General features: G+C 33.3%; 1 protein-coding gene across 1 annotated transcript in view; it reads right to left on the bottom strand.

The window, feature by feature from the left end:
• The window catches only part of LOC127839582 (uncharacterized), a 68,076-nt gene that overhangs the window by 12,677 nt on the left and 27,400 nt on the right, over window positions 1-27,999 (bottom strand). The window lies entirely within an intron of this gene.

Raw genomic sequence — 27,999 nt, 5'->3', positions numbered from 1 at the left:
GAATTTATTAGTAGGTTATTATTCTTATCATAACTACAAGGTTCTTCATCAGCGACCAAATGCCATACATTAAGGAAAAAAATGACACAAAGGACAAAAACACATATAAAAACTCAATGCATAAATGTAAGATCACTGCCTTCGAACGTTCAACACAAAGTCACACCATGGTAAATCACCACCAATAAAAGCCGTAATGTTTTTTCTTTGATAAAACGTCACATTACATAACTATACAACCGAAGAATATTAATGCATTTGTGTCAACTAAAAATATAATATAGTACAGAACTATTCAATACACGTATTCAAAACTGAAAGCAAGTGTGTGTACTAACGACTCTTCTGGTAAGGACACCAACAAATAAATCAATTTAATTATAGCATAACCTATAATGCATACTGATGAAGCTTTAACGTGTGAACCACAAAGAACATGATGTATAATGCTCATGTGTCTGTTGTCGTTCTGTTCCCCGTTGATATGCTTAGTGTGGGAGACACTATTGTGAATGTAAATGCTCAATGGTTAGAAATAATATAAGTATGTTTGTTTCTATACCTTAGTTAACAGTTGCAACCATATATTGCTTTAAAAAATAAACAAAAATCAAGCATCCTTTCATTTGTTTCACATAATTTAATATATTTTTTGTTAATGTTAACAGTTAAAGTACAAAACAGCAGTGAAACTCTTGTTACGAACAACTTGTATTTCAGTTAAAGCAAGCGACAAATCGACTAAACAATACAGGAAATTACATACAATAAAAAACTAACTAAACACAATAATTAAAATTGGGGTCACTGACTTGGAACGTTAAAAAGTATGCCCAGTAGTTCGGTTTCACAAAATGGTATTACCGTGTTTGCCAGAGCCAATTGCTTTATTAACTACGAGTCACCTAAAAATCAACATACGCATAAAATAAGTACCTGTTTCAGTTGCTGTATATAACATATTATCTATTATCTATTTAAAAGAAATGAAATGCGAGAAAAACTTAATACAAAGTTGCTGTATTAACATATTATCTATTTTAAAGAAATGAAATGCGAGAAAAACTTAATACAAAAACGTTAAGCATATTAAAATTGGACTGAACTGCTATCAAAGTAATATAAAAATTCATCTCAAAATTATTTCCGATATTGAAGGCAATCGTAAACAAACAGCATACATACTGTGAAATCACTGCTTTTATGTATATATCTGCATACGGATGCGTAAATACAATTATACATCTGCATACACGTAGACACAGTACTCGGAATAATGAAATTATCTCTAAACCCGCCAACTTTTTAATTTTCTTTAAAAAGTAATGTTTTCTCTAACAAAATGCGTGTGCTTGCGTTGTCATGGCGTTTGTGCTTTCACTTCCGAATATGTTTGCACGCACATATAAGTTAGATAAAACCTTTGTTTACTTACAAAATCCGGCTGATGGGCATTTTCATTTCGTTGCAAATATTGAGTGTATGCACACAGTTACGTCACACCAATTAATAGTGTGGAGATATCTCATGCACATGCAACTACAAATATAACTACATTATTTCACATATTATAACAAAACTAGACACACGGGTGTTTTTGTGAAGCTCCACTTGTGGACACATTGAAACAATCCTGCAAAATTCGGCCCAAAATATCCGGAAAAATTTAACCGCATGACCGTCAGTTATTGGTGGATATATTTCGGAGAAATACTTGTTTTCCTTCACACATTATTTTTGTAGAAGTCCAGTTTTTTATGTTTATTTTTTTTCATTAAAATGGTTTGCATGTGAAGCGTCAAAAGCACAAAGTTTGAAGTGCTTCCCAATAATATCGCATAGAATATATTTTTGTATGTTTCTACATTATTCAATTTTATGCTTGTAAAGATGATAGGCAGGTTGCATAAGGATGTTTATTTGTATAAGTGTTTATTAGGCCGTGAATAAAAAAGCATTAACGTCTCGTTATCGCCTAACCAATTGAACATTATTGTTGAATTGATATAGCAAGATAAAAAGTGTTACACACAGGCATCCATTTGGTCGAATACATAAACAGAGCAAAATGAACAAACATGAAATCAAACTTTGCCAGTCATGAAACATATGCGATGACATGTCGATCGCCGTTTATTGTCTAACACGTAGCGTGTTAATTTCTGATTTATTAAATTGTAAATATCATGTGTTATACATGCATGCATAGTAATATAAACTGGAAATAAGAATCATACGTTATAAATTTCCATTCAATTATCTGAATGTTAGACTATATAATTAAGTGTAGTTGATACTCGTCATGATTTCCTTTGATCATGTGTCATTAAATTGCGGTTCTGAGCCCGTATCCACAAAGTTGATGAGGGAGATTTTCCCTTTAGTTTAAATGTTTTCCACTTAAGTTTCTATATTTTCCCTTAGTTTTTAAGATATGAACCTACGATGTATTAATGTTTCATGTGTATGTATTATTTATGTTTTCCGCATTGTACATGGTGTACAGTTTTCTTTTACGAACATAACACAAGCAAACTGTAACACAACATCAAATTCTATGTGCATCAACAATTGAACATGTCGAGCAATGCTTAACAGGAAATATTCACAACTAACGTCTTTTAAGATTTACAACAGACATAGCGAATGCACAAAAATGTTGAGTTCAGCGCATATAAACAGTCGGCTCGTCGTCGGAAATGTATTTCCACTGAGTTCTATTAATTATATGTTACAATATATATTTACAAATCAAAGTACATCAAAAGAAATAAATGTATTTGCCTCGGCTTCTACGTATTTGTTGTCATGAATATCATTTACTCTATTATACTCTTGATCCATTATTTTTGTATTTTAATATAACGGTTACCTCCCCTTATTTCTCTTATTTATTCTATAACAAGCTTATGATTTTAATTTCAAATGTGCGCATTAAACAAGTAGCACGCACTGATATAAAAGCCATCATTACATGTTTATTATAATTTGTGTTTAAAAATTATGTTAAAGCATTTGGCTTGTGAACAGAAACCACGAAGTTTAATTACAATTTTTGTATTCATTGAGTTAAGTTTAATATTTTATCTGACATAATGAAATGAATTGTAGTTTTAACATAGAATATAGATATTTCTGAAACGTTGAAATACGTTTTTTTTCAATACGATTCCAATAAAAATGATATTTAAAAAAAGATATTAAACTACATTGATAAATGTGTAAAGTTTTCTTTGGAATCAGAAACAAAATCTGGTTAATGATAGCTATAATTTGTAAATAAAGTCACTCTGGAAACTGCAGAATAATTCATGTATTTTCACACAAACCGCTAAAATGTATCCATTTTTTCATCTTGTCCATTATATCCGTCACACAAAGACGTGAGTTGATTTATTAGAACATATCTATGTTTTATTGTTTAACATTTTCCAATAATCTTCTGTGTTAATTTAAGGTAGGAAGCTTACACAAATTTATATAATATACCACACTACCACAATATTTAAAACTCTATAAAACTGCAAAATGACGAATTAAGCAAATGATTACAAGACATTATTTTGAAGAAAGCAAACCAATCAAAAGTACAATAACCTACGAAAGCATGTGATCTTAATTTATATATATTAAACATATTTAATACTGCTGTTTACAGCTTAATTCACGAACCTCTTCTGAATATTGAACTCTTAAAACACAACACCGTTATAGGAATACAATAAACCAACTTACATGTCAAAACCTCAGCGCTATTGACAATTTCTTCATAACGATAATACACATTCCCATCTAGGTTTAAATACAGAAACATTATTTTGACAGTACAACATTAAGTACCTTTGATTGTTCACTTGTAAAACTGTAGTAAATGTAACTAACGCCCACCGTTGCGTATACATTTGAACTTTTAGATGAAAAGCAGATACAATTCGTCCCAAACTTTAAACTATCTTTCATAAAATCTCGTATAAGGTCTACCGCAATTAGAGATATGTAATGAAACATATATATTCTTTTAATTGACTATGCGCTATTTAAGTTTCTCGTGGTTTGCAATAGCAGCGTGAACAACAAAAAAGCAAAGTGAATTAATTGATAGAACGAGATAAATATGTCAGTTAAGGACATTAATTCTTATATATATTTGAGTCGAAGTTGATCAAAACAGAATATATAATACACACAGTGAATATATTTAAATATATCATTCATGGAAAAAATATTATGACTTGAAGTATGTAAGTATGTATCTAATTGATTGTGCAGTTAATCTGACGATTCGTTGGCTCACATTTTTTTAAGTTTGACTGGTTGTGTAACTTTTTATGTTATACTTGTAATAACTTATACAAACATATAATCAATTTCTATACACATACAATAATTTGTAGAGCAGATTATTCATAAAGCAAACTATTAAACTACAAACACGATGTACAGTTTGAAACGTATACTTGGATCCTGAAAGAGGCTTGGTATGGATTATTGTAGAGAAGCAGTGTTTGAACAAAGAGTTGCATGGATGTGTTTTTAAATATTTTGACAGGCGTAATAAACATGGTGCGACTGGATACTGAGTGAGTGACACAGCAGTGCAGAAGTCGTTTGCTTGTATTACTTTGGTTCTCCTAGACACATGTTCATCTTAGAAAGAAAAATTCAATTGTAATAACTTTATTGGACAGCCATGATAAGATCGTAGTTAGGCAAAGATAAATGTACTGCAGGAAATGTAATTATGAGGAGTTGGGTTACACGCAACAACATAGTCTTTTGTCTAAGGCAAAGGTATTGGTTTAAATGTAGACCAAATATATTAGAAAAACTGTTTTTCAACATTGGATACATATAGTTGGTATTAGATTGAATTAAAGACATATTACAACAAAAGAATACATCAGAAAGCAAATATTCTAAGGAATACGCAATAATCCAATCTTAGTTATGGATATTAAATTTATAAATGAACATACGTTATGCAAACTGTTTTTAAAGAAATAATCATTTGGCTAGCAATGCCTAACGGAAGTATTTTCCGACATATAAGACCTCTTGATATGTTCAACAGTCTAATCATTAAATATGACAATTCTTAAGGATCCAAACTACAGTTTTAATGAAATGATATCGCGCATATTTGTTAACGTAAGCACTGGGCTAGTGGATGTCTTGGAAAAGCAGAAAATTAAGATAAATGAGATTGCTGAGTAAGAATTTGAAGATTTCTCTCAATTTAAAGATTGTTTTCATATTGTTACATGCAGAATACAATTTCAGCAAGATTTAATAACACACATAAATGGATGTCATTATAATATAATACATGTACAAGTTTGTTTTACAACACCACTTTCCCCAATAGCGTAACGCCATGTTACTGATACATTTGTCAATTCGACACGTTTAATTGACGACCATGTGAGTAGGTAGGATTTTGGAAGCCAAATGTTTGTCTAACTTGGATGAGTTTCCAAATGATTTAAAACATGATGAGGTAGCAAGATTTGCACAATAAATCGCTTATAAGATACTATTGTCCAGATCATATCATTAGCAAGTATAATTCTAATAAATTGAAGTTAAAATATAAACGAATACAATTGTCATTATTAAAAGTTAAGTATGAGAAGTTATTTTAAACGTTAAAACCGGATTTGTTTATACAGATTTAACCTTGACCTATAGGTATGAAATATGTTTTAAATTGTGTACTATTATCTAGATTGTAGAAATATGGTGACAATATTAGTGTTGTGCGAATGTGTTTGCAGCCCACCTTACCTAAAGTTTATATATATAAACAGTGCGCCCATGTATTTACTCGCCGAATTACGAAGATATGGGAATAGTCCCCTCATCAAAAGAAACATATTTTACTGAGATCGGATGAGTGTCACACATAATGTTATAGTAAAATGCTAATACAAATTATGTACCAGAAATGAAATTTTTTTTGCATAATGAAAAAACAATTTTTGCGTTATTTTTTGTTAGAAAAAAAGATAATTGATGTATTAACTTTTCCTTAACATGTTTATTTAAGACAAGCCTGTTTGCTTTCTTCATGAACATACATGATTTAATATGAGATGCAGACATAAAGCGAGTCAATGCTTTCGGCACGTACAGGATTCAAAACATAAAATAAATACGACGCAGTAAACAATTATGCCTATTCTTTTGGTATAATATTGTTAACTGAAAGACGAAAGTTTTTAATGTTATAAATGTAGTTATTTTCATATATGAGATATCCTTTGGATATCGGGTGCTTTACTTAAATTTATCTTATTCAGAATGAAGGCGAACAATACAGTTGACTCGATTTACACCGAACTCGTTTGCGAATTCACAAAAGTTTCGACAGTAAGTAGTCGCGTAATGTTTAAGCAATATAAATAAAAAAATTAGTAAATAAATACAAATAAATAAATAAATATATATATTTTGTTTTTCTTAAGCCGGGCTAGACGAGTGTTTTTGAAATTCTACAATTATTTATAAACTTAATTTCACGATTTATGTTCGTGTACACCACTGAGTCAATTAGCGTACAAACCAGTTATTTTGTTTATAAATAATGAAACACATTTTCACGAATATGTGTTTATTAGATGACCAACAAATTGAAAAATTAAAGATAACCGGATATCTCCATTCAAAGATCAGACTAGTGATATAACATTTTGCAGGACATTTTGCAGGACCTAAATTTATACCTTACAAACCCAACATGTTAAATTTTATTTATTTAAGACGATGGCAAGTATCATTAAGCAATTTTCAATGTATTTGTTAATTCTGAGTTGAAATTTGATTTTTTTTCTGGGAGCACCTTACCAGAGTTATTACCCGTTCTGCATGTGTGGGGCGTACATGTATATTGATTAGCATGGACGGTATTTGTTCTATTATATTTAATATGTTTGAACATTGTTCTATAAAAATTGAGAATCTTTGACAAGTTCAAACAATGATGAGGTTTACTAAGAGGCGTAATTTGCACAAATATAATAACTGTTTATTTCAGTTTTTCGGACATATATTTTAATCATTTGTTAATTGCAGGATTTTCAACAAGACATATCTTTAAACAAGATACACGGCGTTGATAGTTCAATGAATGAGATCAAGGATAGCGAATGTCTTTTTCTGTGCAGTTCTTAGCTGCATCACACGCAGTACGGGATGTTACGCGGAGTTTTTGCAGCTTATTTTACATTATAACATATTGCTGGTCATAAACATATAGATACAAAACAGAAAACCAAAAGAAGAATGGAAGTGAAATAAAAACATATGAGTCAACCGGCCACACGCGAAGTATCCGTATTTATAGGCGCGTTCTTCGAACAAACCTGTTTTAGTGGTTTGTCGGGCATTGCTATTTGATTCGATTATTAACAGTATCGAGAATCATCGCGCTCATGCTTGATACATTAGTCAATATGGTGGAATACTTATTGTTAAATTAATCAAAAATAATATTTATCATTGTAGTGTTGAAAACATATAAAGAATCTATTATTGACATACCATTATTATATTGCTGAATATCTTCATTTAACATATTTCTAATCTAAAGAAAATTCCAGGTCACCGAGTTCACGAATAGAGTCTTTATTATATAACGATTATTTTACTGGCCGCCAACTCCGGTGATTACCTGTATATAAACTCTGACATTCACACACTGGCCGCGAATTGACCCGATACCTCGCGGGTTGAAATGCAATGCATTAAAGTGAGGCCTCGCTTCCACTGCTCTTTATACTTTAACATGTTAACATGTTGTCAGGAATATGGAAGTCAGTACTAAATATGAGAACATAGCATTTAAATATAAACGCTTTTGCCCTAGCAATCCTCTGAAAAAAGTGCACGCACAAACTGTATTGATGTCGAGAATTGAGTGTAAAACTGTTCTATCTATTAAGCCTTTTTCATTAGAGATAAAATTGTTTCATGCAGTAAAACAGTGTTACAAAGACGCGGATATGTTTCCAATGTTCTGGTGGTATACTCAAATCAGCCAATGGAATAAATGAAGTGTATTCATTCGTACCTAGTCGCGGGAAATTTTATTTGAATTTTATTGGACACTTACAAAGGTCAGGTAAGGTGAAAAGCTGGCTTAATACAGCTATGCCGAATAAATAAATAAAACAAGCCTGTTTTTTAAAAACCTTGACAAGTCCTGATAACACGTGTTTGCCGATTAAGTGACCGAGTATAGATCCTGAAATTCTGCGAGATTGATTTAGTAACAGGGAAACCACTTGCGTCTTTGCGTTTGAACATGCAGAGAGTAGTCCGGAATTCCTTACACTGAAGAAGTGATGTGACTAAAGTTAAGGGGGTTTCTCTCGAACCAGTCAATACAATATTCGAATGTATTCATTCAGATATTCTAGCGTAATGTAAGGTAATTTTAGGTGAAAGCTGGGTAAAACGGCTAAGCCGAAAAAGCGCATACGTGTTCTCTACCGAGACTGGTTGAATCCGTGTGAACTGCTAGTGTAAAAAGTAATGCATCAACAACAAAGTACGGGTCAACAGCGCTGTCTTTATGACTACCTTATTCGTGAGTAAAACGTATTTTTGTTCTATGTTTTATATCTTTACATCAATTATTTTATTGTATAGTTTGAATTTTTCTAATGTGACAAAACAACACAATTGTTGTAAAGGGAATTTCCATCATGGAATTATTTTCTTAGAGTGATAGGTATTCGATATTCCAACAATATTCATATAATATGATGGTGAGTGCATGTTTTATTAAATTTACTGGTTCTCATTATACAATTTGCTTAATATATTTTCTTTGCGTTCAGAACGTCTAAAAAGGGGCATGTTGTTTTTATTTTGTCTAAGCTATCTCTACAACATCAATAGGATGATAAACAGTGCACACACATCTTGACCTGTGCGGTAAGACACACTCGATATCAACTTGAATGGGTTGTGTTTATTTCAAACTTGCGATTTAAAAAGTGATAACTTACTTTTGAAAAATGAGTTGCGTCTAGGGTTATGCAATAGCGAACAACATTAGTGCTTTGATTTATTGTTGACGTGTTGAACTACTTAAGGCACGAGCACGAGGCTTAGCATACGGAAACACGAATAGTCCTGTAATCGTAAATGAAGAGAAAATAGGAGATATATGTGTCAACCTCTCAACAGAGCAATACGTTTCCCTAAATAATATTGAGAAACATATGCTACCATTATACCGTTTAAATCATTGTTAATGTTGTGTTAATTGTATTTTATTCTATATTTATCGGTTGAAAGTTTATTGTGGATTATCACGGTGGCCATATGTGTGATAGCAGTTTAACCTTAACAGGGTAATGTTTATTAAATCATTGTGTGCAAAGAAAGGGATAATACAATAATTGTGTATATGAATGTAAACAATGCATTAGTGAAGTTCTGATTTTTTAATTACCAAAAAAACTTCAGTTATATATTTTCGATTTTTATGATAATAAATCACACGGTAATCATACTTATAAATGTATACAGCGATTTATTTTTACAACGTTTTTCTCACATTTTTGTTTTTAATTTTGTCTACAGTTTCATAATTGTAGGAATTCCCAACGTTAAAATGGTCGATCGGTCAATACAAAATGAACAGAAACAATGATAATAAACCACGAGTTCAATAACTATGTTCGCATTAATTTAATAAAGTTAAAAATATGATATGATGAAATGACAAGTAGTATTAAATTACACTTCGTTATTGATATGCCTTTTAAGGCCGGTAGATAACACACAGGTATATAACTTGACGTTATAACGAAGCGAACTTGAATCAACATTTGAAATTCTATAAACATTTAAATCATTTTTGTTTTGAAGACTGCACAACCCTTAGACGTATGATGGCACATGGAAATATGTGATTATAACCGTAAATTTAAGAATACTGTCAACAGCTTAATTCACAAACCTTTTTTTTATGTTGGTCCTCTTTAAAATATTAAATAATTCAGCGAATAAAATTTAACCACATAACTGGCAATACTTTAGACCTCAACGATACATTCTTAATAAAGAATACTACGCTATGTTTAAGCATTGAATGTATTGATTTTAACTGTAGCACATTAAGTTCCACTTGACTGATCACTTGAACAACTGTAGAGAATTTAACTTCCGCCTACTGTGGTGTTTTATATAGAAAGCGTTCAGATAAAATAGCAGTATAAAATTATTCGAATTCGTCACAAAACATGTATTTTTCATAAGGTATTCCACACTTGAATCCAGAGTGGTTGCTAAGTAATAAAAACCCGAAAGCATTCTTGAATGGACAAGTGTTGTTTTTTTTTTAAATATTTTCGCGTCTTTAGTAAACGCAGCAATAACAATTAAAATAATTAACCAATCAAAATAATTTGGCGTGAACAAAATAATGCCAGGGGTCTATCACAACTTCACATATACTGCACACAGCGAATATTATCAAATATATCATGAATATAGTTGTGCAAATTGTTATTATCGGACGTCAGAAAACCCCGTTTAATGCCCAATAGGTTGTGCAATTAATCTTTCAATTTGGTGGCTCATATTTTTACATCTGTTTTAGCTGTGTCGTTGTCTATGTTATACTTGTAAGCGATTGTATTTTATACGTGTTGTTAAACTGGAGCGTCGACATGACATTGAGGTGCCGTGGCGAGACCCTCCAGATGAAGTTTGTTTCTAATTACAAATTAAACAACATCGCATTATAAACTGTTTTTAACATCATTTGAATGAATTACGGTGAGAATATCACATAAAAACTTCTTATTACATCGCATATCATTACAGCAAATACAATCCAGCAAGTCTATAAGGAGAGAAATTCATATTTCTTAACCGCTTCTGTTATAACAGAGCACTAAATATAAACATAAAATGATTTAACTTGAATACCCTCATTGAAACGGTCAAGACATAACATTTGGAGTTTAAATCATTCTGAGAGTTAGTCGATTCTCACTATATCCCCGACAATAAGCATAACAGCGCGCGTCTTATGCAAGTGTCGGTAAGTATCGAACAGCTATTGATTAGCAGATATGTTTCAAAGTAATGAGTTTACAAAAAATAGTGTTCATCGATAAAATATATTAAACTATTAAGTTCGCGATGCATCTACATATATTTTTCAAACTAACTCGCTGTAAGAAAGATTTAAAGAAAGAATATAATTTATCAAATTAACCCAAAAAAGCAGTACTTCTATGAATCTCTTAAGACTGAACTATGACAACATTTAAAATGTATACGGGAATACGTTCTACTGAATCCATACAGCATTAATAAATCATTAACCTTGGACTCGACAAAATTGAATTTTCTGTCAGCTGCAAACCGTAAATGGTTGAATTGTGTTCATTTTTTTTATTTTCGAATGATTCATAATACACGTATACAATTTTCAAGGGGGTGGGATTAATTCATATTAAAGAAAAAAATATCAAATTTCCATATTTTTCTTGGAAATCGAATTTATTAAAAAGGACTTCTTTTCAAATTATTGAATCGATTTCAATTGAACTCGTGATGTACTTGTGTGTTTAGATATCATGAGATAATCAGTTATAATGTTTTGTCCCGTCTTCTTTGTTTAAAATACTTAACAAAACGCATTACAAAACGTTAAATATCCTTCAGTGATATTTAAATAACCAATGTGATTATTGCCTATTAATGTATACCTTTTTTGAATAAGATTGTATTAAAATGTACAAACGGTGTCTTTCAAATAATCTTTTAATATGTAAAAAATATGTGTTTTTTTCTGCAATCGATTTAAAACAGTTTGAACGCACAATGTCTTTGTTAATTAGCTACATGTAAGAGTGAAGAGGCGCTTAAGCCTACACTTTAAGACATGATTTATGTTACATAGACAATATTATCCGCGAAATATGGCCCTGCATAATAACTGATCATTGATTTGTGCTGCTAAACTGCGAAGGACGTTTAGCACATGGCAGATGCATTTATCTTTCTTACGCAAGGGTTGTCCGATATTTAACAGGACGATCATTTGCAAAAAATATCAGGGCAACCTCTTTTGAAGATGTTGTTTCCGCAAATCAAACCTGTTTAAACCGCAACCGCTTTGCGTAGTATATTTTCATTAGCATGTTGTATTAGTGCGCGTTATATGCTATGATATAATTTCAAAATCTTTTTTTAGCTGTAAATAAAGATCAATGTGCTTCTGATTATCTTCTGTTCGTTAAGCTGTTTTTCCATTGTATTAAAATGGGTTACGGCCATGTACTTCAAAAGAATAACATAAAATAATTATTTATATCTAAGAATCGATATTACTTTTCAGTTCACAATAATTTATCAATTACATCTGTAAAATATTGATGTTAACAATTATTCGATGTAAAAAAATTGTTTCACCAACAAATACAGCGAACATTATTAAAATAGGTCGGTTTTCTTTATTTTAGACCACAACTATACGTTGATCAATATAACAACATATCGAGCTAAATAAATTACAATGAAGCACTGGTACCAGTGTAAAAAGGTTCATAAAAATTGTGTTTGAAGTGATGTGCTTTACAATGAACGACAATAGACTATTATGGTCCTTTTGATTGAACATACATTATACTGAACATATTGCTTGCAGGTTTGTTTTATTAGCTTTCATTTACAAGTTTTTCCATAATGATGCATGATATTGCATAAAGCATTATTTTGGTCCAAGGAGTAATGAAGTTGAAAGGTTAACACCCATAGAAAACATAGATATTCGATGATTAGTTCACATAAATATGTATGCGATATTTTTCAGAAACTGAAAAGACAAAATTGGGCAATAAATACGCTCACAAGCATTTGTTCTTAACAAACGTTTTACACACCTGTCATTTTATTATTGATTACGCCTGAAGAATTTAATATTTCACAATAATTGTTCATGTTTTATCGTAGTGCCTGTAAACTGTGAAAACTAAATGACCGCAGGCCCGAAAGCAAGAATCATCTTTCTTAACTTTGTTTAGGAGGGGGATAAAGAGTGTCTATAGATATACCAATTCACAACATACATGCAAACTTGCAGGCTTATACTTCTGTTGTTTGTTGAATGGTTAAAAGTGTGTACACTTTGAATTGTGTTGTACATACATATGAAAGGATCATTCAAATTCAGCCACATAATCAGGGCAAAGTATCTGATATACACCTGTAATAATTTAATAAAAGACAATAGACCAATTGCCTAAAAAATACAGGACCATAGATGATAAACATAAAGAAGAGCTGTCCTAAGACAGCGCGCTCGACTTTTCTTCCAATTTGATAATATTATGTACAGTTTCCGTCCGTCATTTAATATAATTATCACAAATACATAGTGGAAGTTTTATATATGTAGCAGTAACATATAATATGTAAACCTAAATCTAATGTAAGTTATAAATTACATTAAAAATACGTCAATATGTCAAGAAAGTAGATTTGTAACTGTTAACCAATTAATTTTTGTTAACTTAATTAACATTGCAAGCAAAGTCTGCATATAAGCTGCACATCCATTTAATTACAGCAAATACCTCCATTCAATTGTAAATTATTGAGCTGAATCCATTTTTCTATTTGTAAATTTTAGTTTCAGTTACTTGCCCGAAATTCTAACCCACCCAAGATCTGAATGAAAGCTACCTACAAATAAAATAAAATAATTATACATCAATTTAAGATCAATAAATTGAATATAAACTGTTTTAACTAAGAGTGACATTGTCTCAATTAGCGTCAAATACAATATCGCCTTAAAGGGACTTTTTCACAGATTTTGGCATGTATTGAAGTTTGTCGTTAAATGCTTTATATTGATAAATGTAAACAGTGGATCTAAACACACAACATATAAAGACAACAACAAAACACTCCAAATTATTCAATCGTTTTGCGTTGCAACGCTTTATAATTTTCAGGTATTCAAATCGCCAAAGGATGCATATAATGGGACCACAATGGAAATAAGTGAAATAATTTTCACTGTTTTGTGTTATCCCTGGTAATGGTTAGCATCTCATGGTAATATTGATTTATTTGAACTTATATTTGTTATATTATGCCATGAATTACTTAGCTAGTCATTCATCAGTATTTGTTAGTATGTATCTATTTGTTTGTATCTTACCATGATTTGTGTATCAGTGCCAAAATAAAACAACAACTACTATTTTAGAGCATGGTAAATGTTCAGTATTACTGTTTCCTCACAAATATCATAACTAAAACGAAAATTTGCGAATCTAATACAACTTTTTTTCTTAATTTTGTCAATTTACCAAAACCTGAAAAGGCCCTTTAAGTGGTAACTATTTTCCGTAATCTTGCATGATCTCCAAGATATGTGTGAAGATTTTATTCAAATTAGTATATCTGTAGTAGTTACTTAAATACATGTGTTGAAAGGCTGTGAACACTTATCGGTCTCCGTAGGTGACTGATGATAGAGGCTCAAAACAAATATGTTACGTTTCATACGTTTATCTTTAGCTATAACTACTGAGTTGTTGCTCGCAAACGTTAACTGCAATTTCTAACTATAAGAAGTTGCACATTCTGCTAAATTGCTCTTAAAATGTATAGAACTGGTCCGTTACCTCAAGCCATGACCTTGAACACATACATTGAGTTTCAAGTGAATATCGTAGAAGAAACAGTAATATTTGCATGTTGCACCTTTTACTTTACAATTGCGCAGACGCCAACGCCTATACATGCGCCAACAGCATAGTCAATACAACAGCTCGAATTATGCGATTAATAGTTGATAAAGTATTGAAATGATTTAATGCAGGAAGCAAACACACATTATTGCATTAACTCTATCTATTATGCCCTCTGGCGGGGTGCAGAAACTTGGCAAAATGACGGCTTGAACGGGAGAAATCGTGTATTAACAATGCGATTCACGTTCCGTTCAAGCCCTGTTAGGTGTTTTTCATATCCATAATCTGGTCCACGCGCAGTTACTTCCCTTCTCCAGCCTTCGACGACTTTCCAAGCATAAATGGGGAACTGAATAAGCACCAGTGTCCTCATGCATGCAGGGATAATGACTATTTCAATCCACTTTTCAAGTTATACCATTTGCACTCTCTTGACAACAGCTTTATTTTATTGGCAACGTTAATGAAGTTAAGGTTATTTACTTAACACTTTCAAAAGACTATGCTGTAAATGTAAGTGTTTATGTACCTTCAACGTTCCTGCTGTAAATTCCAAAAACATTCCTCATTTCTTACTTTGCGCGGCTGCATTTCAACTTTGCATTAATCCACTGTTTAAACACATTTTAAATCGAAAACTGCCTAGCCAAAGGTAAAGCCTCGTCATTTCGGATGATGACCGAGTGAGGCATATTTAAAACACAACCTTGAACTGTATTAAAATAATCGAATTATTTTGTCGATGTCGAATGAACAAAACATATTGTTTTCAATGTTATTTAAAATTATTTTGGTATGTGTGATTTGTTTATGCAATAATAGCGAAAATACACATTTTCTCGGACATGATCATCTGCGGGCGCTCTCAAAATCCGTTCCTACGGATTTTTCGAGTGCCCGCAGATGATCAAGCCCTCGAAAACGTTTATTATCCCTATATTGATATTCAGTTACTCGCTTGAACTGTCTTTTCAAACTCTATACAATTGTGAGGCTATTCGCCTGTATCGACATGTAACAACACGCTAAACTCATATCTATTTCCCATTTTTTTATACTGTATCAGCACAATTTGCACATGTTTGGACCATAGCTTTGCATGTTATCTGGGGTTTTTCTCCACATGACACAATTACATGACGAACAACCCTATACCATAAACTCTCTAATTATTTTCAGATTTGCAAAATAAAGATAAGGATAGAAACTGTTTTTGAAAGCTTATAATCAGTATAAGTGATCGCACAGAAGATAATCATTGATGAGCATGGTAAGACTATCTTGAACCAATGAAAACATATTCAAGGTTTTACTTTTTTAACAATATTAGCACACAATTAAACCACATACCTGTCAATACTGCGGCGTCGGATTTCTTTATAGAAACAATCCATTCACGATTATGTTTTGCTATTGAATTTGATTTGGTTTCAATAGCGCAAACGAATGTTCTGCTTGATAAAGCACTTGAAAAACTGTTGGTTATTTCACTTCCGCCTTCACGAGGGTTTAAACTTAAACCGAACAGATAAACAGCCCATGAATCAATGTTTCTCGAAATCATCAATAAGCGCTTCAACATAAAATATTTAGGTCGACCTCAAAATATGGCCTAGGCGGGTTGCTTATACCTCATTTACAAATAGAGACCGATCAGCGGACGAAGTATTTCAACGTTCATCGGGCTGGCGCCCGGCCGAAGATCGCACGGACACCAGATCATTTTGTAGCATCGGGCGGCGTCCGGATTAACTTTAAGTCTCACTTAAAGTTGTACCCGACGTAGGGCCCAGGAAGGCATCGATTTGAGATCGAAACAAGATCGAACGATCTAGGCCCGGTCATATATTAGAAAAAAAGTTGGGCCTTTTTGGCCGGCGGTAAACCCCGATTTTAAATCCGAAATAGTTGTATGCTGTCAACGCTCTGATAGAGTTGACCACGTTATAAATTATTAAGTATGGTGTGTAACGCTGTATAGGTTAAACAACCTCTACAATGACAATCATTAAATACATTACAGCAGCGATTATTAATGTTGCGCACGTTATTCAAGGCCGAATCTGTTCCATAATCTTATGAATAGTTAAAGGGAAATCACTGTAGTATTCTTAAGTATTATCCGTAAGTGTTGTCTTTATATATGAATATGCTATAATACAGTTTGTTGTACACTTGCAGCTTAGGCATAACAGAATAAACATGTAGCCGCATACGCCTTGAGTTATATAAATTACAACGGCTAGACTACAACATGGTGTCAGAAGTTAAAAAACTTCAGATACAAACAATGAAATTTTGATTTTAAAACAACCATAATTTCCTGGATGTTATTGGTTTGTGCTAATTGTGACATTCTGCTCATCTTAAAAAGATGGAAAGCGGACACAATATAGGCCAAACTCCGAGGATGGACTGGGACAATGCGGACTTACATCAAGCATTTAAATCGTTCAAATCGCACTGTGATTTCATGTTCAAAGGTCCGTTCACAGGAAAAGACGAAGAAACCAAGTGTAATTATTTAATGTTATGGGTTGGCGAAAAAGGACGTTCAATTTATAGTACATGGACATTAACTAATGACCAGAAGAAAAACTTGCAACATCATTTTGATCAATTTGAACAATATTGCAAACCCAAATCTAACAAAATTTACTCCAGATATGTTTTCAAGACCAGAATACAAAAGGATGGAGAAACATTTGAACAGTTTGCTACAGATTTGAGATTATTAATCAAGGATTGTGATTACCCTGATGGAATCATTGATGAAATGATACGGGACAATATCATATTTGGAATACGTACCCAGAAATTACGCAAAAGAATGATCAGTGAAGGTAATGATCTTACACTTCAGAAATGTCTCGACATTGCCAGAACTTACGAGCTTACGAAAAGCCAGGTGAAGTCCATGGACACCAGTGGCATACATGCTGTTGCCAGTGGATCAAAACGTCCAACAAGAACCGAATCCAAGCCAAAACGGAAGGGACGGGATAAGCCTCACTACGCGAGGGATAAGCCTCACTACGCGAACAGGGGAAAATGTACAAACTGTGGTGGTAGTTGTCATCATACACGAGAACTTTGCCCGGCAAAGGGAAAGACATGCAATTATTGCAACAAGATAAACCATTTTGCATCAGTGTGTTTCCAGAAAAGCAAGGACATCAGCACCAGACCCAAATATAGAGCCAAAATTGATGAGGTAAATTACTTTTCTGACTCAGATCAAAGTGACACCAATTATCAATATTTTATCAATTCGGTTGTTTATGATAAGCAAAAGAATCAAGCTCATGTCAAACTCAATGTTGGTCCACAAGAAACAAAAATTAAAATAATTGACTCCGGTGCACAGTTCAATATCATTTCATTACATAAATTTGCAGCGTTAGGGATTAAAGGTCCACTTAAAAACACTAACATCAAACTATCAACTTACAATGGAACATCATTTAAGGTTCATGGCATGATTCGTCTCCAGTGTGGCTACGACGGTAAACAGTCATATCAGGACTTTTACGTTGTAGACAGCCCCTCCAGTCCCATATTAGGTTTAGACACATGCATGTCTATGAATCTTATCAAATTTGTATCAGAAATTGAACCTAAACATTTTTACACAAAGGACACAGTTGTATCTAAATACTCTGATGTATTTACTGGCCTAGGAACGCTTCCAGGGGAATCTGACATTTGCATAAAACCCAATGCTGTTCCCGTTATTCACCCACCTAGACGTGTTCCTGAATCAATCAAAGACAGACTCAAAAAAGAGTTAAACAGAATGGTTAAGGATGGTGTAATAACCAAAGTAACTGAACCGTCCGAATGGGTCAACAGTATGGTCACTGTTGAAAAGCCCAATGGTTCTTTGCTGGTGTGTATTGACCCAAAAGACCTCAATGACGCTATAATGAGACCGCACTATCCATCAAGATCAATTGACGACATTTTGCCTGACCTGACTGGCACTAACGTGTTTTCAAAATTTGATGCAGGTACAGGCTACTGGTCTGTCAAATTGAACAAAAAGTCATCTTTCTTGACAGTGTTCAATACTCCATTTGGAAGATATAGGTATCTGAGACTACCATATGGGAAAAACTGCGCACAAGACATTTTTGTTCGGAAAATGGACGAATGTCTTGAAGGTCTACAGGGCATCAAGGTCATTGTAGATGATATTGTTTGTTTTGGACGTAACAGACTAGAACATGACAAGAATCTCGAACTATTGATGCACAGGTGTCGACAGATTGGTCTAAAGCTCAATGCCGACAAAACTGAAGTCAGACAGACAGAAATTCCATTCTTTGGTCATGTACTGACAGAAAATGGACTGAAAATTGATCCTTCAAAAGTAAGGGCAATTCATGAAATGCCATCTCTACAGTCAAAGTCCGAACTTGAGACAATACTTGGAATGGTAAACTATTTGCAAAGATTTGCACCAAATCTTGCTGAAATGACTAGTCCACTGAGACAATTGTTGAAAAAGGAAAGTATTTTCCGGTTGGACCCGGAGCATGAAACTGCCTTAAACAAAATAGAAGGGATAATCACTCAAAACCCAGGACAAATACTCTCGTATTTTGATCCAAAAGTTAATTTTGTGTTGCAAGTTGATGCATCACAAAATTGACTTGGTTGCGTTTTACTTCAAAACGACAAACACCTTTGCTTTGCCTCGAAAGCACTGACGGAGACTGAACAAAACTATGCGCAAATCACAAAAGACCTCTACGCTGTATAAATTGGAATGACAAAGTTTCATCAAATGACATACGGACGACACGTAGTAGTCCAAAGTGACCATAAAACACTTGTTAGCATAACACGGAAAAGTTTGCAAGCAGCTCCGCCAAGATTGCAGAAAATGCTATTACAATTGACCAAATATGACTATGAAATAGTGCATATACCTGGAAAACAGATTCCAGTGGCAGACACGCAATTTCTTGCCGGACGAACAGACTGACGTTTGTCAAGACATGAACTCATATGTACATATGATCATGAAAAATATTGCTATGAGTGATCAGAAAATCCAACTGATTAAAAGCAAAATTGAATCTGACTCTGAAATGCAGTCACTTAAACAAACCATTCTAAATGGTTGGCCTGAAAAACGACAGGAATGTCCAAAATGTTTGCTACCATATTGGAATTTTAGAGATGAATGGGCGTTCATTGATGGTTTATTGCTCAAGGGAAGCAATGTTATTATTCCGACGGAACTCAGACAGTTGATGTTGGAAAAAAACATGACTCACACCTAGGAGTTGAGAAATGCACACAACGGGCACGAAGTGTTATGTTTTGGCCAATATGACAAAAGATATTAAAGACAAAGTTCTCAGTTGTCCTATTAGTCTAGAGCACCGAAACAGTAACACAAAGGAACCTATGATTCCAAATCAAATTCCTGAAGGACCATGGCAGGTTGTTGCTACTGACATATTTCCCTGGAATGATTGCAACTATGTTGTAATAATCGATATGTACAGCAGATATTTTGAATGTAGTTTGCTTAACAATATGAGAAGTGAAACAGTGATACACAAACTAAAGGGTCATTTTGCCACACATGGTATTCCTTTAAAAGTGATAAGTGACAATGCAGGTCAATATTCTAGCCAGGAATTTGACAAATTTCGTAAAGATTGGGATTTTGAACATGTCACATAATCTCCATTACACTCCCAGGGCAACGCTGTTGCTGAGAGATGTATTCAGACAATAAAGAAGATTTTCATAAAATCTTTACAAGCAAATCGAGATCCTTATCTTGCAATTCTCGAGTACAGAAATTCTCCACTTGCTTGTGGACAGTCACCTGTTCAATTACTCATGAGAAGGGAAACAAGATCCATATTGCAATTAACACAAAAACATCTGGAGCCAAAAGTACAATAACACAAACAGATAAAAGATAAGATGTCAAAATCACAAAATATATCAAAGGCAAGATACGACAAACACTCAAAATCACTTAAACATTTATCACAGGGAGAAACTGTCAGAATCCAACAAGCTAAACGTTGGAAACCTGCTATTGTGAGAAAACATATACATGACAGGTCATATATTGTTGAAACTGAAGATGGTGGTATTTATAGACGAAATCGTTGCCATTTGTTAAAAACAAAGGAAAAACCATTGCATATTTTCAATCCACAATCACTACATATCAGTGACAATCCCAACAATATCCCAAATAATGACATACAACAACAACAGCAACAACAGCAACAACATAGATCGGGCAGAACAGTCAAGCCACCTCAGAGAATAGACATTTGAAATAACTGTAATTTGATTTAATAATGTGTATGTTTAATATTGTATGTGCATGTTATAATCATAATATACTAGTATTTGTATTTTATATACGTAAGCCATAATATTCTCATGCTACAATTATTTTTGTGTCGGTATAACAGTGTTAAGAAATTGGGTAAATTAACTTGTGTTTTTTGTCAAGTTTCAAGGTATTTCTTATTCTGTGAGAAAGTTACATTATGGATTATATTTCTACAGTGTTAATTGGATATCTCAAGAACGTTAAGATAAAATAGAACAATACCAAAACCCGTGTCATTTTAGAGAGAACTTGAGAATTTATCAGGATGTTAACACTAACCAGCAGTGTGTTAGATTAATCATCAGTGCTTCGCCAATTAACGGTCTACACACAGAGACAGATAAATATTTTCCGAATAAAACATTTATTTGAAAAAAAGGGAGATGTTCCATAATCTAATGAATAGTTAAAGGGAAATCAGTGTAGTATACTTAAGTTTTATCCGTAAGAGTTGTCTTTATATATGAATATGCTATAATACAGTTTGTTGTACACTTGCAGCTTAGACATAACAGAATAAACATGTAGCCGCATACGCCTTGAGTTATATAAATTACACCGGCTAGACTACAACAGAATCCTCCTCATCAACACAAACCATGTTATTGTAAATACGAATCCTAACTAGCGACTAACCAATCAAAAACTAGTATCATTTTGCATATCCCGAGCAACATGAACGATACAAATATTTGTACGCACGAAACTTGCCTTGAAATATGACGCAGTTAGCAAAAACACAAACTAAAACACAGCACTCTGATTATACTCCTTTAATTGACGTTTCGGCATAATGCCTTTATCAAAACAATGGAAATTATATGTTAACTACATTTTTACGTCTTTTAACTGCACAATTTAAATAACAAAGAAAAATGTTTTTAAACGTCAAACGACGTTGTACATGATGACGTCATAAATGGCGTTATATAAAATGGCGCCAAAAAATGAAAAAAAATCGCCAAAAATGAAATAGCGTTAAACACTTACATATTTTGTCTTAATCTTATGTTAAATGTGTGCTTTATATATTTAATAAATTGATATTTTACAATAAAACAATCATCATCATATGTAATTATTTAATCTACCTAAACTTATTATCATAAATTAAATAGGGTAAACTTATTTAATGACTTTAATTATTTCAATCCATATCTATGTAAAATATTATAATGATATTTGATTAAATAATCATATATACTTGCTATTCTATATATCATATACACATTATGGATAAGATAAATTGCATAAAGTACTATTATCTTTACATTCATTTATGTTGATGATTAATATAAAATGTTTTTCACATATATTTTTTAAAAGATAGTTTCCAGTAGCAGGACATCAAGTTGATTTTTTGTATTTAGTCCATTTGGTGATTGCGTTTGAAACTTCTTTATGAATTCCAATTCTTTAATAAGTGTGTAATAATGGGAACTGTCTCTTATTTGTGTTAACACTGATACACCCATATCCTGCACTCTGTGGCCAGCACCATTGAAATGTTCTGAGATTGGTTTATCTCTTCGTAGCCGCACGTCAGAAATAATCGAGAAATGCAAGAGTCTGATGCACAAAAACTTAAATCAAACGATAACAGAACTAAAAACAAGGGTGAAAATAAACCAGCAAAAAAAGACACAATTGAAACAAATAATAATAGTCTTTACACTGTTACAAATCTGTCTTCAAGAAAGTTAACAGAAGCAGAAAAAAGTCTTTTATCTAAAGGAATATCTTTTGTAACGTCTAAAAAACACGTAGATTAATCAAAGATACACAGTGACCTAGCAGAATGGGAGAGACGGATGCGACTCGCAGAGTATTTCCATAGTGATGAAAATCAAGAAAGGAAAAATGAAAAGGAGGAATATGAGATAAAGAAAGAAAGCCGTTTTACTCCTGAACCTGGTAGAGAAAAGTGGCTAGATGCTTATATAGAAGCAGTTAAAAATGATATTCTAAATGGCATAAAAGAAAATGGACAGTCAAATATCACAAGACAAGAAAAACAAGCATTGCACACGTTACTAAATGATTCCAGTATAATAATAAGGCCTGCAGACAAAGGTTCTGGAATAGTGATAACAGACGCAAATGAATATGTAGAAAAACTCAGAAATGAACTTAATGACAGCACATCATATGAAAAAACTAATGGGAATGGACTTGAAAATGCAAACAAAAAGGTAAAGCAACTAGCAAATAAACTATTTAAAAACGGCATTATCTCAAAGAACTTACAACAATACTTGATACCCAAATATCCATCAAGAGGGAAACTCAAAGGAAATCCAAAAATACATAAAAAGGCAACCCGTATAGAACAATCGTAAATGGCATTGGAACAAGTACTGAAAGAATGGCAGAGGTAGCAGAAAAGGAGCAAAAAACCTATGTTATAGAAACACCAAGCTATATAAGAAACACCACAGCATTTTTAAACGCTATAGAGAAGGAAGTAACTTCACCATTACCAGAAGGAATTATCTTATTCTGTTTTGATGTTGTCAAGTTATACCCATCGATTCCAAAGAAAAGGGGCCTAGAGGCGTGCAAACAAGCTTTAAATGAACGCTGTACTAAGACCATCAACACTGAAGCGGTGATTGAAATGATTGAAACTGTTTTAGAAAATAATGTTATCGAATTTTGTGGACAAGAATACAGACAAAAAGAGGGAGTAGCTATTGGATCGAAACTTGGGAGAAATTATGCCTGTTGTTACATGAGAAAATGGGATGAACACTTATCTGAATACAATAAACAACCAATATTCTATAAACGTTTCATAGATGATGGGATTGGACTATGGACACACGGAATTGACGAACTCATGAAATTTTTCGACTATGCTAACAAAATACATGAAAACATCAAAATAGAATTAAGATGGAACACAACACAGATAGACTTCTTAGACACAAAAATTCAACTAGAAGATAATAAAATTACAACTGATTTATACTCAAAGCCAGCCGATAAACATCAATATGTCCAATATGACTCAGACCATCCAACAAATGTGAAGAAAGCAATACCCTATGGATTAGGAATACGTTTAAAAAGAATATGTTCTGACGAAAACAAATACCGACATCGGAAAAAAGAACTAAAACAGAATCTACAGAAAAGAGAATATCCAAATAAATTTGTAAACCAGGAATTATCCCGAGTTGATAATTTAAATAGGAAAGACTTACTTAAGAAGAAAGAAACAAATTAAACAGCCAACAAGAGAGTACCACTAGCTATAACTTATTCTAACAACCTTCCAAATATCCGCTCAATAATTCGAACACATACCGACAAACTATATAAATCAGACAGAATGAAAAATGTATTCCCAGAGGTACCAATTGTTGCATACAGACGAGATAGGAATATCGGTGACATTTTAGTTCATGGAAAAACAAATAAAGAAATAAACAAACGTTTTCAACTAATACCACAATTGTGTAAGACTAATTGTATAGTCTGTAAAATGTTGAAAAGAGGTTTTCATAACCACCCAAACAGTGAAATTCCAAACGAAGCAATAAAACAGAACTGTAACATTTATAACTTGGTGTACGGTATATTTTGTATTAAATGCCAAAAGATGGTATACGTCGGAGAGACAAGCAGATCATTAAAGGAACGTGCCAAAGAACACGAGGCTGACGTGCGGCTACGAAGAGATAAACCAATCTCAGAACATTTCAATGGTGCTGGCCACAGAGTGCAGGATATGGGTGTATCAGTGTTAACACAAATAAGAGACAGTTCCCATTATTACACACTTATTAAAGAATTGGAATTCATAAAGAAGTTTCAAACGCAATCACCAAATGGACTAAATCCAAAAATCAACTTGATGTCCTGCTACGGGAAACTATGTTGTAAAAAATATATGTGAAAAACATGTTATATTAATCATCAACATAAATTAATGTAAAGATAATAGTACTTTATGCAATTGATCTTATCCATAATGTGTATATGATATATAGAATAGCAAGTATATATGATTATTTAATCATATATCATTATAATATTTTACATAGATATGAATTGAAATAATTAAAGTCATTAAATAAGTTTACCCTATTTAATTTATGATAATAAGTTTAGGTAGATTATAATTACATATGATGATGATTGTTTTATTGTAAAATATCAATTTATTAAATATATAAAGCACACATTTAACATAAGATTAAGACAAAATATGTAAGTGTTTAACGTCATTTCATTTTTGCGAATTTTTACATTTTTTGGCGCCATTTTATATAACGCCATTTATGACGTCATCATGTACAACGTCATTTGACGTTTAAAAATATTTTTCTTTGTTATTTAAAATGTGCAGTCAAAAGACGTAAAAATGTACTTCACATATAATTTCCATTGTTTTGATAAAGGCATTATGCCGAAACGTCAATTAAAGGAGTATACTCAGAGAGTTATAATTATTTAATATCCCTTCGGATAATTTAACTGAGCTAAAACACAGCATTTACAGAATTTGTAGTAAAGTATTGGTTATGAACACTTACTATCGAAATGAAATATAATAAATGGTATACTTTGCCTTTTGGCTACCCTCTTTAACTTTATACTGATAGATGCATTCGGAAATGTTGTGATTTGAAACAAGAATGCCCAGATTGTTGGATAAGCTATATTTTTATTTACTCCAACGAGTAAAATAATAGACCCCGCGTTTTACGCGAATTTATAATATTGTATATAATGGTACTTTATATTATGCGCTTGACAATCCGCATCAAACCGGTAAGCAGGTTTCACACCGTTCTCTAAATATGTTAGAAGGCTTGACACCGCTCTAAAAATTGTTAGACAGCTTGACAATCCGCATCAAATCTGTTAGAAAGCTCGACACCGCGCATCAAATCTGTAAGAAGGCATCACACCACGCATCAGACCTGTTAGAAGGCTTAACATCGCGCCTCAAACCAGTTTAAAGGTTTGAAACCGCGTTTTCAAACTGCAAGAAGGCTTGATATCGCACATCAAACCTGTTATAAGGCTTTACATCGCGAATTAAACCTGTAGAAAGTTCGACACCGCGCATCAAATCTGTCAGAAGCCTTCACAACGCGCATCAAAGAAGGATTGATATCGCGCATTAAAGCTGTTAAAAGGCTTGGAACCGGTCTAAAACCTGTAAGAAGGCTTGACATTCCGGATCAAACCTTGGAGAAAACTCGACAATGCGCATGAATTCTGTTCTCATCAAACCTGCTAGAAGGGTTTACATCGCGCATCAAACCTTCGAGAAGGGTTGACATCGCGCATTAAACCTGTTATATGGCTTTACACCGCGCATCAAAACTGTACGAAGGTTCGATACCGCGCATCAATCATGTTAGAAGGCTTGATACCGAGCTTCAAACCTGTTGGAGTGCATAACGTCGCGCAGTGAACCTCTCAAAAGGCTCTACGCCGCACATCAAACCCTTAGAAGGCTTGACACCGCGCATCAAATAAGTAAGAAGGCTTGACACCGCTTATGTAATATGTTAAAAGGCTAGACACTGCATATCAAATCTGTTAGAAGGCTTGGCACCGCGCATCAAATAAGTAAGAAGGCTTGACACCGCGTATATAATCTGTTAAAAGGTTTGACAACTCGCGTCAAACCTGTTAAAGTGGTTGACACCGCGCATCAAACCTGTAACAAGCATTGACACCGCGCGTCAAATTTGTTAGAAGGATTGACACCAAGCACCAGACCTGCTTGAAGGTTTGATATTTCGCATCAAACATGCTAGACGGCTTGATTTTGAGTTTCATGTTGGAAGGCTTGACATTGCGCATTTAACCTGTTTAAAAGCTCTACACCGCACACCAAACCCTTAGAAGGCTTGACAACGCGCATCAAATTAGTATAAAAATTTGACAACTCCCATCAAACCTGTTAAAGGAATTGACCCCGCGCATCAAACCTGTAAGAAGGCTTGACAACGCGCATTAAACCTGTTAACAGGCTTGCCATTGCGCATCAAACCTGCTAGAAGGGTTGACAAGGCGCTTCAAACCTTCTACAAAAATTGACATCGCGCATCAAACCTTTCATAAGGCCTGACACCGCGTATCAAAAAAGTTAGATGGTTTGAAACCACGTATAAAATATGTAAGGGGGCATTACACTGCGCATCTGACCTGTTGAAAGGCTTGACATTCCACATCAAACCTGTTAGAATGCTTGATATTACGCAACAAACCCGTAAGAAGGCTTGAAACCGCGTATCAAATCTGTTAGAAGGCTTGACATCAAACATCTTAGAATGCTTGATATCACGCATCAAATCTGTTAGTGGGCTTGATACCACGCATCAAACGTTGGAAGGCTTTACATCGCGGATCATACCTGTTTAAGGGCTTGACGACGCGCATCAAAGCTATTAAAATGTTGAGCCACTGCGCACTCAACCTGTTACATACAAAGAGTCATTCAAACTAAACAAATATTTAACAAAAAATAAACAAGATCGGTTCACCTCCTAGGAACAGTCCATGATAATCCATGTTTTGTGTTGAACCAAGTTAAGCGACATTCCTAACCTCATACTTAATCAAACAGTTCACACATAAAAGGGAAAATACACAGTTGACTTCTTAGAAAAAACATTACAGAAACAGACACACACAGAGGGAAAAACTCTTATATCACCGCCAACGAACGCTCTATTAAAACACAATCGGCGGCTTAAACCGTAGGAAAGTCATGTCAAACCCCACACTTTGGCCGGAATAAATCCCAAACAACACACAACAAAAACCTTCAAATAAAAAAGTCTGATATCACCGAGTGTCATTTAATACATTTATGTTAGTATTAGTCTTTGTTTTCAACCAATGCATTAAAATACTGCCTAAAAC

The sequence above is a fragment of the Dreissena polymorpha genome, chromosome 7 (genome assembly GCF_020536995.1).
Source record: "Dreissena polymorpha isolate Duluth1 chromosome 7, UMN_Dpol_1.0, whole genome shotgun sequence".
Lineage (NCBI taxonomy): Eukaryota > Metazoa > Mollusca > Bivalvia > Myida > Dreissenidae > Dreissena > Dreissena polymorpha.
The sequence above is the reverse complement of the archived record's forward strand: the minus strand, read 5'-3'. Positions and strand labels throughout refer to the sequence as shown.